The sequence below is a fragment of the Ursus maritimus genome, unplaced genomic scaffold (assembly GCF_017311325.1).
Source record: "Ursus maritimus isolate PB19 unplaced genomic scaffold, ASM1731132v1 scaffold_14, whole genome shotgun sequence".
In the NCBI taxonomy this organism is placed as follows: domain Eukaryota; kingdom Metazoa; phylum Chordata; class Mammalia; order Carnivora; family Ursidae; genus Ursus; species Ursus maritimus.
This window is the reverse complement of record NW_024423786.1, coordinates 9,052,097-9,058,180: the sequence shown is the minus strand read 5'-3', so window position 1 is coordinate 9,058,180 and position 6,084 is coordinate 9,052,097. Positions and strand designations below refer to the sequence as shown.

At 49.6% G+C, this 6,084-nt stretch overlaps 1 long non-coding RNA gene across 1 annotated transcript; it reads left to right on the top strand.

Annotated features, from left to right (window-relative positions):
- The first annotated feature begins 1,135 nt into the window (after positions 1-1,135).
- LOC121102478 lies at positions 1,136-5,664 on the top strand. The gene is made up of 2 exons (XR_005834526.1): positions 1,136-3,117; positions 4,141-5,664. It is a non-coding gene; the product is annotated as an uncharacterized LOC121102478 (long non-coding RNA).
- Positions 5,665-6,084: the final 420 nt, after the last annotated feature.

Below are 6,084 nucleotides of genomic sequence, written 5' to 3'. Positions count from 1 at the left end.
CTAAAGGATGAGGACAGATCCTAGGATCGCATTTGGGCGGCTATTGTTTACTGACACAGGGTTTGGGGCGGGGGGTCGACGCCACCCCGGGAACCAGGCATTGCTTAGGCCCACTGGTCTACCTTACCCATCAGGCCTGCTTCGGGAGCAAACCGCAGCTCAGTTCCGGCCAGTGTGAAGCAAACCTAAGACCTGCATTGCACTGACAGGATGTGCAGACGAAGGGAGCCTCTGCAGAGATCCCAGACAGCCTGTGCGAGCATGCGGTTAACACGCAGAGCTGAGGAGAGCCAACCAGAGGGAAGCAGGGAACCCCAGCCTGGAGGCAACACTCCCATTCTCGTGTCCTCCTGTGTTTGAAGCCAGTCCTAGCCTTGAGTTTCCAGTTAGTGAGCCAATAAATTCTCTTTCAAAAAGCTGTTTGGATTGGATAGTTCGTCACTAGCAAACAAAGAGTCTTAAACAGGTATGCCCAGAAACGGACAGCGCAGCAACGGACGGCTTTGTGGCTACTAGCAAAGCAGAGAAGCACTTAAAATGTGCCCTTTCTTTGTGCCTCCAGGCACAAAGACACTGTCCTAGTGATCACTGTCGTAAGGAGTCAAAGCTGACTTCAGAATCCTGGAGGGATTATTTTGTGCAATTAGACTGTGGGCAGCTTGAGGGTAGGAACTGGGTCTTACCCACCTGTTTCCCCAGAAGCTCACTCAGGGCATGCTGCACACGAAGATGCTTCCTACACGCTTGCTGAGTCACGAGAGGCCTCTGAGCTGAGGCTGTCAAGGGAGCACGGTTTCTACGAGCAAGTGAACAGCGGACGGAATGCATATAAAATGTAGCCTGTCAGAGGGCCTCACAGTACTGGAATCCGGAATTAGCTTAAGGCCAGCACTGAGCGCTGAGAGCTTAGGGTGAGACTAATGGATTCCCTGAGGCTGGCAGACGACCTCGTTCTCTTCTGCAAAGAAGCCCCTGCTTGAAAATCCATCAGAGAGTTCATCAGAAAGGAAAGGTCCAGAGCCTTCTTGGACTGCAGCGGGCCGCAAGCTACCTTAATCGCAGGATCCCACCTCCAGTGCTGGGGTAACGGGCCTGCTCCATGACAGGCAGTACAGTGAACTTGTGCAGAGCGCGGCTTTGGAGTCAGATTGGGCTCCTTCGCTTCCTAGGCTAACCATGGGCGAGCCACCTCACCTCTTAGAGCCTCGGTTTCCCCATCTGCAGAATGGAATTTAAGAAGGGTACTTACCTTCAACAGCCGTTTTGAGAATTTGATGAGAAAATGCATGTGAAGGGCTTTAATGTAACGCCTGGGACAGAAATAAGTGATGAATAAACACTTCACATACACACACACACGCAGATTAAAAAAAAAAAATCCAAGGGATAGTATCACATGTTTGAAGACACAAATGCTAAAATGTTGCATATGCCTTCACAGGGAACTCAGTATCCTGTGGCCTCTGGTGACCTGTCTCAAACTTCCGAAGGCACTATTGCAGATGACAGCTCCTTTTCCCATTTGCCCTTGCTTTGACATTTCCAGCTTCCACCTTCCCAGAGGGCCTCCCACGGTGACCTTTCTCAATTAGCTCTACGTTGAAGCAGTCCTCCTCGGACCCTTGGCCTTCCCCATTGGGTCTGAGCGAAGGGAGATTTCAGGGACGGTTCCTGGAGGAAGCACACAGAAACACCCCTCTGGGACCTGCCCACCCCCCACGTGCCACCTCACCCTTCCAAAAAGCCACAGGAGCATGTTTGAGAAAAGTTAAGCTGTTTTATTTCACAGGATAGCTCCACGTCAAACCAGCAGGCACCATCAGAATACGCAACAGAGGATCCAATCAGACACTCTATAGGACGGGCGTTTGGTCGTTAAGGTAGAGAAACAAAATCCGGAAGAGGGCGACACTTATCATCACGTGGGGACAGGCAACCAGCAATTTCCTAGGGTTGTTTTCGGTTTGTTTTTTTCCTGACACAGTTTGGGGAGGAAGGAAACCAAAGGAAACTAAATTGACCAGCCACTCTGAAGCAATCAGAAACCAAATCTATTGCCAAACCATGTAAACAGTCACACCGCCCAGAACTAGAGTCTGAGCCGAAACTCTAGCCAGAATCTACTTCTGTCTAAGGAAGGCAAAGTGCACTCTGGTTGCTCTGGTTCAAGGAACAGCTTTGTTATTTGCCTGGGACAGTTCACACAGGAAGGAGGTGTCGGCAAGGGGCAGCGGTGGCCATTCGGCCAGTCCCAGAGGATGGGACAGCGGGACGCTGGCAGATTGACCTCAGAGAAGCCAGGAGGAGTCCGACACCACAGCGAAGTCCCTTCTCTCGGCTCTCCTGGGCAGCTTTGGGTATGTGGGGAATTCTCTACACGGCTGCTCCGAAGAGAGGAGGCCCCAGAGAACCGGGGAAGTTGACATGAAACGTCAGCATTAGCTCTGCATAGCAGAAAATCAGCTAAGCAACACCTCGCTCACCCCCTCCTGCCTTGTCCTCCCCGCCCGTCCTCCCAAGCCCAACAGGGCCCCCTGCCATGGTTGTGAGCCAGCCATTCTTCTTTCTGGGATGCTCAGGAGAATGAGGCATTTGCTCTAGTGTGGAACCATCTGGATGTGTGAAAAGTTAGGAATAGAAAAACTGAGAGGAAGAACCATTACATTAGTCCTTGTGGTTTTCCATCAGCCGTGTACGTGTGCTGAGTGCCAAAGAGCCACCAGGCCACAGGAAGTCCTCTGCATTCATGCCTCCTGAATGAGAAAGAAATATACCCAACAAGGCACTCCAAGGGACTCCGACAGAGAAGCCAGCCCCACGTAAAGGCCCTTGCCCACACTGGCTCCCCTTTGCGTACCACAAACCAGTTCTGAAGTGTTTATAAGGCAGATCTCTGAACTGCTGGTTCCAGCCGGGAGCCCAGCGCGGGCTCCATGTCCCTGGGTCTCTTCCCACTCGGATTTCTTCGTTGAATAGAAACCTTCCATCCCTTGGGAATCCATTTCTCTCCTGCCCCTTGGCCTGGTGACCTCAGAGAAAAGACTCCCAAGTCTAATTCCCAAGCTTGCAATTCCCTCCAGTTGTGCGCTCTGTCTGGGGTTCAAAAGGCGCTTCAAGGTGAGAAATCGTTAGCACTGAAAACAAGGAAAGGCAAGAATTTTTCATAGAATCCCACAGCTCAGAGCAGCTCTTTAAGAGGAAGGGGGAATAAGGGGAGAGAGGGAGAGTGGGGTAGGAAGCACGGCTTGTTCTCAATTTTATCGGAGAAAGGTCTTTAGCGGCGGCTGGGCCCCAAGGCCCAGGAAACTAGACCAGGAATGAATTGTCTTTGGTCAGTTTTAAATGAACATCTTGCTGGTTCATTCCTAAAATAGACTAAACATTGGTTACACGTAAAGACAAAAGGCTTGACCTCAGGGTAAGTCGAAGGTTAAGAAAAGAAATCGTTCTGTGAAGAAAAAAAAATAAAATGCCCGTTATCAACGAACTGATCAGTATAGCTCTCAGTAATGGCGATGAACAAGTAGGTAAACACCACTCCCCCTTGTACAATTGGTTATATTGAGGACTACTAACTAGGTTACTACATTTCCCCCACACTCACTGTACAGTTAGGTTTCTGGTATTTGTTTTTTACATTGATCTAGCTACTAGGTGCAAAGATTTGGTGAGTGGCATTGGCTATAATTTAATCGTAGCCTTTTAAAATTACAATTTCACATTTTAACAGTTACTTTCCAGCATTTAAGCAAATACAACAATATATAGTGGACTAACACAGGCAGGAGTCAGGAAGAGAATGCCAATGCCCAGTGACCGTGGGTGGGCCGGGGTGTGCGTGGAGGGTGGCGGAGACATGCATAGTGCCAGATGAGGAAGTGGGGGTGGGGCTGGCACAGGAAAGGATTTTTCCACTTGGTTCTGCATCAAGGGACAGATCTGGGGCTGGATGAGTGGGGTGTGAGCTTCCCTAAATGTGAACTCATCAGCCGTTTCCCAATGGAAAAATAGGTGCTTAAAGAAAACAGCTAAGGCTCTGCCTTCAGGTAATTTGGTTAAGGGCAGATCCATTTTCAGTAAGGAAAAAATGCAGTCGAGTCATAGGAACCCACATGGTCTGACTGGTGTTCTATTTATCAGGCAACAGATTTGTCAACTCCGATTTTCGCTTTTCATCTGGTAGTCATGGCAGAGAATGTGACATTTCGCACAGAGGCTACTGCGTTTAAGGTCTGGGAGTATCTCTGGGGTAGAATGAGAAGCTTGTGTCCTGGCTGGACGACATAGCGTCCTTGTAGGTAAGTGCCTGACACGGCCCTCACTCTCAGCCATCCATTAAATCTTGGGCACGTCACAGCACATCCCAAGGCCTTGCTTTCTTTCCTAAGCTGTAAAACGGGGATGTCGTCATCTGCTCAAAGACAGAGGGGCTCCTAGCTGGTTCTGTGGCTCTTTCATTTCCGGGAGCTCAAACGGAAGGGTTGGTTGTAAGCTAAACAAGGAAGGTCAAGTTTGTCACTGACCTCTCCCTGGCACTCTTTTTGTGCCCTTTCTCGACTTTTCCAAACTGAGTGTGCAAACTGCCAATCCCTCCGTCGAGACAGAATGGCTTACCACTCCTACACACCCAGGTATTAGTGACCTAATAGGTCCCTCCCCCTGGGGTGTATTTACCTTTTTATGGAGGACCAGAGGAGAGGGCAAAACTTAATCCAGTGGGGTGAAATGGTAATGACAGAATTTCAAGCATTAATAGCTGGTATCTCTGCAGGGCTGTGCTTCAGGGCTCTTATGAAACTGTTTGGAAAATTCCACCGCCCAGTTCCCAAATGCCATTAGGAGGCTTCAAAGCGAAGGTCCTGGATGGGTTTTGATCTAAAAGACTTACCTTACTAATGATACTAAACAGAGCAATTTGTCGGCCCAGTGCTTTCCAGCTCACAGAGCTTGCTCATTTACATTTTACCTTTATTCCCTTCATTTTCATAGCAGGAAACTGGGGCTCAATGAGGTGGAGTGACATGCCCCAAGTCCCACAGCTCCTATGGGGTGGGGCTGGGACTCAAACACGAGACTTTTGATTCCAAACCATGGAGATGCACTCAGAGGCCTCAGGAGAGAGAGAGAAAGCTTGAGAACAATAAGGAAGAGATCCTTGGCTTGGCATGAGGGGATGAATCAAAGCGGTCCCCATAGGATGTGATTTGCCTGTAGTCCATTAGCCAGAAACAGCCTATCTCTGGAAAATGAAGAGATCAAAAGAGGAAGTAAAATGGAACAAGAGTGATCCAGAAGGCCTTTTCCCAGCTGAGAGGCAGAAGTCTAGCTCCTAATTCCTAAAAGTCACTCACCTCAGTTCTATCACCATATTTGCAATTACATTAAATGCTCTGGAGGTGGTGGGGGGAGGTTGGGGGGGCAGGGGTCGGGAAGGGAAGGGGAGAGTGGGAAGCCATTTCACCTGCATAAACTCAACCGGAGTGTTTTCTGCGACAGAAAGTGCCAAGGACGGCCCCTCTCTGGCCCCTGCTGAGAGGCTCCTGTGCCTCAGGCAGGAGGGCACCAGCCAAAGTGGGTCACGGACTGATTTTAAATTAAGATGACATGACTGAAAGCCTCCTTGCCTGTTTAGTTCCAGATCTGACACAGTATAATTAGTAGAAAGAAGAAAAGAAAAAATTAAATATTTTGAAAATGGTATAAGTTAAACCTCTATAGTTACCACAGGTTTATTCCTACAGCGTGTCTAGGTTTTGAAGTGTTCCACACCACTGTTTTTGTTTTTCCTTTTTCCCAACCACACAGAACACTGTGCTACGACGGGGCTTAGGTTCTCACTATCCCCTTTTTCTACGTACAAACACACAGATGCTGTGGTCGGGGCCATCTCACCAACATCCTCCCGTGCCTTCAGGGGTACAGTTGGCCCTCGGCCTCTGGGTGGAAAGGCAGGGTCTCTGGGGTGGACGGGGGGGTTCTGTGAAGGGTTCCCCACCTCTAGGAGCAGCCTGCTTGGGGTACCGCCTGCCCCACCCTTTCGTGAGGGGCAGACTGTTCTAGAAGGCCACGACTTCTGGAGACAGT